The 10,576-nt window shown below is 33.5% G+C and overlaps 1 long non-coding RNA gene across 1 annotated transcript; it reads left to right on the top strand.

Annotated features, from left to right (window-relative positions):
• Window positions 1-530: 530 nt before the first annotated feature.
• Window positions 531-7,001, top strand: LOC143235567 (uncharacterized). Its single transcript, XR_013019298.1, has 3 exons — window positions 531-631; window positions 6,326-6,447; window positions 6,799-7,001. It is a non-coding gene; the product is annotated as an uncharacterized LOC143235567 (long non-coding RNA).
• The last annotated feature ends 3,575 nt before the right edge of the window (window positions 7,002-10,576 follow it).

Raw genomic sequence — 10,576 nt, 5'->3', positions numbered from 1 at the left:
AGTTTAACGAGTGAAGAAGGTTTTAATATTGAAATCAACATTCAAAGATTTAGCAGTGTATTTAAGTTTTAGAATTTGTGATGGTTATTCGTACTTGCATATTAACTGATAAGTTATCTATTTATGGATGAATAGGAAACATAAACAAAAAATACGCAATGTGTTTGTTTGTTTTTTTAATTTCGCGCAAAGCAACACGAGGGCTATCTGCGCTATCCGTCCCTAATTTAGCAGTGTAAGACTAAAGGGAAGGCAGCTAGTCATCACCACCCACCGCCAAATTTTGAGCTACTCTTTTACCAACGAAGAGTGTTCGTCACATTATGACGCCCCACGGCTGAAAGGGCGAGCATGTTTGGTGCGACCGTGATTCGAACCCGCGCCTTAACCAGTGCCTTAACTACCTGGCTACGCCGGGCCCCGCAATGTGTTGTGTGATATAGTTGCATAGAATTTGAAATGTTTCCTGGTGGGTTGAGTTTGTTGCTTAATTTTCTTAACTTGTTGTAATTTCATCACGAAACCAGTCACTCAAAGTAAAGAGTTTGAGTTTACGGGCGGTTAAAATTAATATAAACATTTTGTTAAGGCCACATCTATGCACCTGTTGTTTTTGAAACTCCCGACAAAGGTATCGTAATAATTTCTATATATAGGACAGTAAGTGATTATTTTTTTGTGGCGTATATGTGGAATTTGTATATTAGTTAAGTGTCGTTCGTCCGGGTTTTTAAATTCGTTAATAGTTTCTGTAACAACACTAGTAGGGAACTGGTTCACGTGAGTAAGCACTGAGATAAATGCGTAATTTCTTCATCAATGTTTTCTGTTGCATACAGTGTATACCCATTTTAGTACGCTTTTTAGAGCGCTAGCTTCTAGTGTACAACATGACGAGAAAACTAGTTTCTGTAGTTTACGCTGCATGTATATTGATTTTTCTCTGAAATTTAGTGGTGAAACTTTGGGCGGTTTAATGGTTTAAAAATGTTAACATGTAGTTGTTTTTATTTTACACAGTGAATTGTTATGTTTGTTTTAGTGCAGGTTGTTTGTGTGTTGAATAAATTTTGTTTGTTCACCTTGACAAGTAATCCCGAAGAAATGTCATCTACTATTTAATTGCAAGTATTGAGAGTAAAGCAATGTGGCTTATTGTAACAGTTTGATTAAGTGTTTCTGTTTTATATTAATCCTTTTCAGGGTTCTTGTGAAATAATTTGTGCAGTAACGTCTATTGCCTCATGACAAGGGATCTGAAAAAATAAGCTTATGAGATCAAAGCTAAACATAATGACGTTACTGTCCAAACTATGTAAGTGTTGTATGAAGCGCAAAACGTTTTTTTAATTAGGTGCTTATTTCGGAAACATAAAATTCGGAATCTAATTTAATGCTTATCAAAGTTTTAATTTAAAAATTTATAAGACGCCATACTTTGGTGTAAGGTTATTGGGGTTTACAAGATTTCGTGTTGGAGATTTTTGGTTGGTTTGGTTAAGGCGTTCGACTCGTAATCCGAGAGTCGCAGGTTCGAATCTTCGTCGCATCAAACATGCTCGCCCTTTCAGCCGTGAGGGCACTATAGTGTGACGGTCAACCCAGCTATTCGTTGGTAAAAGAGTAACCCAAGAGTTAGCGGTGGGTGGTGATGACTAGCTGTCTTCCCTTTAGTCTTATACCGCTAAATTAGGGACTGCTAATGCAGATAGTCCTCGTGTAGCCTTGCCCGAAATTGAAAAAAAAAAAAAAAAACACTGTGAATTTCGTGTGACCTCACTGAAGTTTTAGTAGTAAGAGTCAATCTGGTTTTAGTGTAAACAAGCTACATAATTATTCAGTGGAAAAAATTGCGAAATTTTGTATAGTTTTTGCACATAAAGACATAGAGAGTAATCCGTTCAGAACACGGAATGACCCTTTTCTTGAATTCTTCAACATTAAAAGTTATACTTGAAAAACGACCCATGTTAGTTATTCTCTGTGGCTTATCGTTTCATCTTCGTCAGTAACAGAATCACTACCAACAGCTTAAGGTTACTCTGAAGTGTATATTGCTGTGCAGAAGAACAGTTTAACTTTGTTGTTGTTGTTGCATGCATGCATTCTACCACCCAGTAAATAACGATTTTAGCGTCTAGTGAACTTCAATTTTTTATTAATGGAAATGAATTATTTGTATTGTATACCATATTTAATTTTTTTAAAGGGCCTAAGTTTTGTTACGTATTTATTTCGGACCAGTATGCGATTTATTATGTTACGTACGTTACATGTTACAATTTCAAATAACCGGAAATTTTAATTTTAATTTAGTAATTAATTAATTATCAAAATGTGTCAAATTTACGGTATTGCTAACAAGACTGATATATATAATTTTTTAACACAAATATACTTTAATATACAAAAAATACAATTCAAATTAGCGGTTATTACTAATAGTTATTACAAATAATGATTTATATACTACAGTTTTATAAATTTACAGAAGGCCCGGCATGGCCAGGTGGTTTAAAGCGTTCGACTCGTAACCCAAGAGTCGTGGGTTCGAATCCCCATCTCACCAAACATACTCGCCCTTTCAACCGTGGGGAGTTATAATGTGACGGTGAATCCCACTATTCGTTGGTAAAAGAGTAGCCCAAGAGTTGGCGGTGGGTGGTGATGACTAGCTGCCTTTCCTCTAATCTTACACTGCAAAATTATGGACGGCTATTGCAGATAGCTCTCGTGTAGCTTTGTGCGAAATTAAAAAAACAAACAAACTTACAGAGAATAATGAGTCTTATATACAGTATAGAACTAAATATTTTATCGACAGTCTAGGTCCACCACGAGCAAATTAAGTCTTTGTTGATACATTTGTACACTTCTTTTGACGGCTAGCTTGTCTTGAAGCAATCGTAAGTTTTTTTGCCAGCGATAATATCTAATGTTTTTGTAGAAATACAACGTCTGAAGTTGAAAGGCTTTTAATGTATAATCGTTCCGGGTCCAGTTCTGTCGTTATACGATTAGTAGACGTTAAACACAATTATAGTTTCTGAGGCCTATAGCACAATGACTGTAGTTGTCCAATAATAATCTTTTTCTTCTGGCGCGTCGGTTTTATATAACAACCACATTAAGTTCTAAAAGTTTCAACAATGATCGAGCACGTCAGCGTTTTCGTAAAACAAGTATTGTTGATTCTTACTCTCAAGAATCTTCTACAAATTTCGAAAAGTGGCGGGACTTGTGCAATACACGGTCAACAATATAAGTCATATGCAAAAAAGAAATCTTCACTGAAACAAAGTAGGCGCTAACATAAATGTACAACACGAAGTCTGTTACAGTTTTGACTTAACAAAATGTAGTTATAATGCTAACTGATAATTGCTACGAGTTTAAGCAATAGTACAAAATGCTTTTTATACAATTGTCTATTGTGTCGTTCCATAAATTAAGTTCCATTGAAAGAAATGCCATCATTTCAGCAGCATGCAGGTCCTGACGCTGGATTATTTTTATTCGTTTGAAAGTTCTGTATCGCAGATACAGTTATGGTGCTTATTAACAGCCAGTTTCGTTTTCATGTGCAATGTAGAAAGTAGGTGTTGTCTTGTTATCTAAGTCGTTGGATAAATGAAAGCAGTAATCTTAAAGATTGATATATATATATATGTGTGTGTTCACACTGATTACAGTATCCCACTTATATTCATTAAATTCTACTTACGAGGTTTGGCTGTGTATTTTATATGACAAGAATACAAGTCTATTGATGTCTACGATATATGTGATTATTCTTTTGACATCCTAATTTCGTATAGTGTATAGTTGATTTAGTGAATCATTCATGTATGTCCAGTGTAGTAAAGTTCAAACATTCATTGAACATTTGTACTTTTCTACTCCATTCATTAAAATCATGGTCCAGGTACGGCATCCGAATGTTTAATCACACAAAACACAGTAACTTGGATAAAAATTGGTTTTCATGTTTTGAACATAGATACACTCCTTTACTTCCAGAAACTTAACTTGACCATTCACCCTTATTCATCAGATATGTCTAGAGCATAGATCTGCACACTCTCTCATGAAATTTCGGAGCAGGATTTCTGTGTCGCTTTCCGCTCAAATGGTTGTTGTTAATACAGAGTGCAATACGAGGGAGTTCTTTCAAATTCCAAGTGTTTCAGGTTTTCAATTTCATTGTAATTATCATCTACAGTTATTCATAGTACAAAATCACCTATAAAACCTTGATCTTTATTGTACTAGCCGTGAACTTACCGGTATATCAAATTATGTTGATTGTTGATTTGTATATCTTAAAAAAACAGGCCATTTAAACAGTTGCACGAAGTTCATTCACAAGGCAACTAAAAGAATGATTATAAACGTTTTTTATTAGCTTTCTTTTGTTGTATCATTTTCAGTATTTCCTTACTTGACATAGTAGAATATATCATCAACTGAAATATCATGGGCAACTACATAGACATTTTTGCTGAAATCATTTCTCGCTGATCAGTTACTTGAAACACCTTTGTAGGGACTTGCAGTTGTGTCTTGCTACCTACACGTGGTTCTCAAATCAACCTTTGGGAGTAAGAAATGACTTCTAGACTTACAAAATATAATTTATGTGTGTGTTGTTGGAAACATTCAATATAGTTAAAGCGTATCTGCTCAGTTATAATTGCTTTTACTGTCTTGTACAACATGTTGCCAAAATTTTGCTTCTTCAAGGTGTTACCATATGTAATGTATCGCAAACTAACAACAATTCTAACAAGAATGGTTAAATTATGTCTCGTTTTACTTAATCAACATAGATTTACTTTTGTTTGATATTCTAGAGTCGTTCTCTTAAACTAGTGAATTGAGTTTTAGTCTAAAGCGTGGTGAAATTTCGAAAAAAATGGATTCATTCCGTCAAAATAGCAATGTTAATGAACATTACCATTTCGATGAAGCCAGAAATAGTATTGATCAGCTATTAGATGTCTGTGAAATTTAGAGAAGAAAATAGTGAAAGAAAAAACGAAACACTAATATCTTAATTCAACATATACCTTTCATTTATTTAATTTTACAGGTGTGCTTTTAAAACGTTTTATCATCTAAAGGTTTGCCGTTCTCATATTCGTGTTTCTTGTTTCGAGCGAATATTCGTAGACTGTAGCATCATCTGTGAGCATTTTAATAGACATACAAGTATTTTTTATTAAAATTTCCTTTACGTAATTATAGTTCTTATGTAGCATAAAAGATTTGTTTTCTTGGTACTTCTAGATCACTTTAGTATAAATGTGAACCACACTGATTTCTTGTGAAGCATACATGAAAAAAAGAGACATTTTCGGATCTTAGGTTCATTAGTTTATCCGCTCATATTATATGATATTGTGTCAATGTGTTTAATGTTCCTCAACAGTTGAAAATTACATATACGTAGCTTGTTTGTTTGTTTTAAACCAGAAAACCTGTATTTAATAAATTACATTAATACAGGTGTCTATAATAATAAAACAACAGCTTATGACCTCTTTATGTAGAAATAACTTTCGTAAAGTACCAGCAGTGTTTGGAAGTACTCAAATTGTTTACAGGCAATTATAGTTATAACAAAAACAATGTTTCATTTAAGTTGTAATTTAAACGCAAGCTTATCTCTTTTAGTTGCTTGAGCAAATGGTAAAAAAGAAATCGTTTCTAGATTTCTCAGACATTATCAATGTTATAAATTGTAAAATGCATTGTATTCTACGTGAGAGACTCAATAATATATTCGTGAACAGAATTTTGATATTAATTACAAATACAGAGATGACAAAAACAAAGAATATGGAATTTGAGGAATTAGCACCTTTGTCAGTGTTATAAAGAAACGAAAGACATAACTTGCCGCCAAACATCAAGCTTTTGATTTCAAATCCTTTTACTTTTTAGCTTCGTTTTTATATTAGTGAGCTCACTGTTTTCAATAACTACATTAAGTTTTGTACTTAATTTTTTATTAACATCAAAAATATTTATTGTAAAGTGTGCACATGAAAGGGTTTTAAGAAATATCTTGGTTTGAAATCTAAATTGTAATTTTTAAATTCAGTGAATGAACAAATCTGTGTATAATAAATAATCATTACTTCTTTATTGTCCTTAATAAAGGGCAAATAATATCCACAAATTATACCTCTCATAAATATTAAAATCTATATTATTTTTAATTAAGCATAACGAGTTTACAGCAGGCAGATATTGTATAATAATTTATCTTTATACTGTTTATTTATATATTAGAAACAAGTTTGTTTTTCTTTTAAATCAGAACCAGGAACACCCATTCTAAATATGTGATACCTTAGTCCTAGGTGTTACCTTTGTAGCAAGAGCTGATGGAAAGTAACATATGCTGTTTCGTGGAATATTTCTATTCTAAAAACTATCACGGTGAGTGTGATGATGTATATTACAACTGCGGTGGTTTCATAGATGTCGAACATAAATAAGTTATTAAACATCCTGCAATTAAAACATAGTTGTCAAGGTTAACAAATAATATAAAAATCTCTCTCTGACGACCTCTTTGAATTGTCTTTGGTTTTTAATACTTAATAACATTTTTCAAAATGTTCCTTAAATGGCTCCTTCATAGTATAGCTGAGAATGTCGCGGGTTAGTGCGTTGTGACGTTTTATGACTGTGATAAGTGTAAAAATATGTTTTATGAATGTCATTTCTCATTCCTAAAATCGAACGTATGAGTGAATGTGGATTGTGAACCAATTTTTACATTTTCAGCTTTGCTAGATTCCGCTCTGAACTCGTGATCAAAGAAAAGAGCAACAAATTGTATATGACCTAGTATGACCTAGCGCTTGAAGGTATAGGATACTTTGGCTATGTTAACTAAATTATGGTGCGAACAAGACTACAAAAGTAAAGTGTACTGTGCACAAACCAAGATTTACAAATAATAGTAACAATAATGAATTGTGTATGCTCATGAGCTATAATTTTTTGTAGTAAAGTGTTATCCCGTCATGGTGGCAGTATATCGAATATAAGGACTTTAAAATGCACATATTCAGTAATAAATGATGTTGTATGTCTAGTAAAAGTAATGCCTGTAGCAACAAGGTGCGTCGATGTAAACTTATGTATGTTGTTGAAGTGAAGACATCCTGCAGTAGTCGATGTAAACTTAGTTACGTTGTTGAAGTGTAGACATCCTGCAGTAGTCGATGTAAACTTAGTTACGTTGTTGAAGTGTAGACATCCTGCAGTAGTCGATGTAAAGTTAGTTACGTTGTTGAAGTGTAGACATCCTGCAGTAGTCGATGTAAAGTTAGTTACGTTGTTGAAGTGTAGACATCCTGCAGTAGTCGATGTAAAGTTAGTTACGTTGTTGAAGTGTAGACATCCTGCAGTAGTCGATGTAAAGTTAGTTACGTTGTTGAAGTGTAGACATCCTGTAGTAGTCGATGTACTATCTCCGACAGAGGAATAGCTATAGTAACATCTGAACCACATAATGATATACTTCAGTAGAAAACACTGCACCTACAAACACCGACTGGAACTTGGTACTACCTAGACAGCTGCCAACCGAGTGTTAAGGCTATCACGAGCATGCTTCTCCAACTGTTCTGAAAATACAGATGGACAAGACACCAAGAAAGAGACACTATCGTCATTGCTGGTTTGAGTGTCTTTTCTCTGTGCCAACACAAAATATCCTTTATCAACGATATCGACCAAATGGCAGGCAATAGAACTCTAAATAAACTTTGATATGTTTATTTAAACAAGGGTTACTAAACTTTGATATGTTTATTTAAACAAGAGTTACTAGTAGATTGGTTTTGGTCGCTAATCTGAGAATTAGCAGTCATATGTCTTCCTTACAAGTAAGACGTTTTGCTCAGAATGTGCGTGTTTAAAGACTGTGCGGTATGTAACTGTTAATATATGTGTTTGCAATGTAGATCGTTTATTTAATATAAGAGACATTAAAACCTCACTCAGTGCCACTGTGTCCTTGTATCAATCAATTCCATATAAATCATCATTCTTGCGAGTAAAACAAAACTGTTGTAGTAAATAATGGTAAATGTTAGTGAATGAAGAAGTGTGAATCAGTATTAATGTTGATACTATCGGTGAGTTGTGATAGTTACTGTTGCAATGTCGAGCTGTGTAGTATTATTACTAAAATCTGTTTTACCTAGTGAACCTTAACCCTATGTTGAAACTATGAAATGTCAACTGAAGTATCCACAGAAGTAAGAACTGTACACATGCAGGTAACTGATGTTACAATCCTGTCTACTGTATGAGTGGTTTTACACACACGGCCTTTGGCAGCACAACATACCAGTTATGGGGTAGAAACAATGTCTTAAACTCACTGTCTTTGTTAGAAGTTGGAATGTTAGTGGAATGGTATGGTATAGTTAACGTGACTTAGGAATTAATTAATTTATGTTTTTAAATATATAACGTAGAAGAATTGTTGACTGATGACGTGGTGTATTTTGCACGGGCTCTTTAATCTTTGTACTCAAAAACCGTTCCCATCACTAACTCTTTGGCTACTTGACGAACGCTCTTATAGTGTGCCTGTCACCATAAAGTAAGATACGAAGTTTTGCGACAATAGAACACGAGCCATGAATGTACGGATTCATAGTTCAATCCCAGGAAGCATTACAAGACACCCAACCTCAAAACGTGAATGAAGATATTTGGAAACAATGTATTGATTAATTACATTAACAGATACTGGGTAACATTTCTCTGGTAGATACAAAGGCCTTGAATCAACAAAAATATTGACATGTCTCACAATCCGTGGGTCGTGGGTTCGAATCGCATCACCGTCCTTTTTTAGTCGTGGGGTGTCGTTTCATCACGGCTAATTTCACTGTTCAATTAGGGAAACCCAAACATTTGTCGTGGGTAGTATTGAGTACATGCCTACCTCTAATCTATCACTTGTAAATTAGAGACAATTAGCGCAAATAACCACAGTGGGGCAAGTTGCGTTCTCAGTGTACTTACTTTTATTTATTTATTATTTTATTACACTTACACAGTTTGCAGTGAGGGAAAATATTTTTATAACAGATATGGCCTCTCGATGACTGGTAAGGTCCATTCAAGTACATATGTTTTAACAGTAGAAAAAAACGTAAGGGTATCTAAATCGACCTTTAACAACGTATTTAAATATTATAATTGGTAGCCGTTACTTACTCATGTATATGCCAATCCATGTGATAGATTTATTTATGGTTGAAAAGAAAAAGAACAAGGTAAGAAATGTCTGGGAAAATAACGAACTAAAACATATAAGAACGTGCCCGAGTATACGTCACTTGTGGCATTGTTCAATTTTATCAACAATGATTTCTCTGATTTTTCGTCTGTTAATCTAAGGTTCATGTTGTTTAATTCTATCATCTGGATTAGTTGGTTTTTGTAGCTTCGTGATGCTGAAATTAGACTATAACTTTCAAATTACAGCAGTGAATGATTTCGGTTTGGATACAATAATTTATGTTTTCGTTTAAAATTTGAAAGGTATAAATACATATATACATATATATATATAAGAAAATGATTACCAACACTTATTTTATTTGTTTGTTGTTAAATATTGTTAGGTATCATATATGGGCCGAATTGTTTATAGTAGTTGTCTGCGACTTGTTGGCTATACTTCTAATAGTAAAGAAACACCCAGAGCCCACTTTTAAAATATATTAAAACACGTCAGACATGTATACAAACAAATGTTCATTATACTGTTGGTTATCGGAGTTGTATTCAGGGCTTCAAATAATTTTCTCTTTTTTTTTTTGTCAAAGTCCATACAGTCTGGTTAAATCACTTCATAATTATAATACAGTCGGTGATAATTTCAATTCAAAAATCGCCATATATGCTTTTTATGACTAAACTTACAAACACAGTCTAGATTTATTTGACTATATTTCTCACTACTTTCTGTACTTTCGACCTACATTATCGATGCTTATATATATCCCGAAAAGGGTATAGACTGTTACAAACATTACTAAGTATTATGCTGCAATGATACCATATTAAAACAAAGAGAAAGACTCAGCAGGCTCTAGTAATAGAACAATCACTAATTCATAGGTACACAACTATATAACATATGATTCGTTAGTATTTAAGTAAACAAACTTGTGATAATGTATCATTTCTAAAAATAACTAAGTTTAACACTCACACTAAATAAACCAATTAAGCCCTAACTCCACATTCAATTTAACTGGATACAAATGTCTTAAGACGGCTGGTACTGGTATTAACACTTTTACTAATAAAGTAGAGAATAACGTTTCGATCTTCTTTAGTTATCTTCAGGTTAACGGTCAGTTGCAGGCTCTCTCTTTGTTATCTCTGAAGATGATCTAAAGAGATCGAAACGTTGCTCCTTCTTTATTAGTAAAAGTGTTAATGCTCATACCAGCCGTTCTAAGATACATTTTTACTTCAAGTGGGTTTATTGTCATCACTGATTAACCGAATACAGGTGTGTGTATAT

Source organism: Tachypleus tridentatus, chromosome 12, assembly GCF_004210375.1.
Source record: "Tachypleus tridentatus isolate NWPU-2018 chromosome 12, ASM421037v1, whole genome shotgun sequence".
NCBI classification, from domain to species: Eukaryota; Metazoa; Arthropoda; class Merostomata; order Xiphosura; family Limulidae; genus Tachypleus; species Tachypleus tridentatus.
This window is presented reverse-complemented; position numbering and strand designations above follow the sequence as displayed.